Source organism: Chaetura pelagica, unplaced genomic scaffold (genome assembly GCF_000747805.2).
Source record: "Chaetura pelagica isolate M959 unplaced genomic scaffold, ChaPel_1.0 scaffold11, whole genome shotgun sequence".
NCBI lineage: Eukaryota > Metazoa > Chordata > Aves > Apodiformes > Apodidae > Chaetura > Chaetura pelagica.
Window position 1 is genome coordinate 4,798,830 of NW_009952694.1, and position 494 is coordinate 4,799,323.

A 494-nucleotide genomic window follows, 5' to 3' on the forward strand; every position below is an offset into this window, starting at 1 on the left:
GGCTGGGGGGGCGCCCGGGCCCGCCCGGGCACTGCTGGCGGCTGCTGCCTCCGCTTGAAGTGCCGACACGCAGAGCTCTGTGCACACGCACACACACACACACGCGCGCGCACACGCACACACGTGCTTGCCTGCAGGAGGCAAAAGAGCGTTGCTCTTCCAGGTGACCAACTGAAACCCTAGAGCATGAGATTTGATTTTAGGCGTCATGTGAATGGGGGTGAGCGAGTTGTGTGGTGGAACGTGTAACCATGTCGTGCTTCCCCGAAGGGCTGGTGTACTTTAAGTGCTTGTCTCTGGGTGCTACAAACACATTTGTGTTTGTAGAGATGCATGTGTATCAAAAGAGCGTTGCTCTTCCAGGTGACCAACTGAAACCCTAGAGCATGAGATTTGATTTTAGGCGTCATGTGAATGGGGGTGAGCGAGTTGTGTGGTGGAACGTGTAACCATGTCGTGCTTCCCCGAAGGGCTGGTGTACTTTAAGTGCTTGT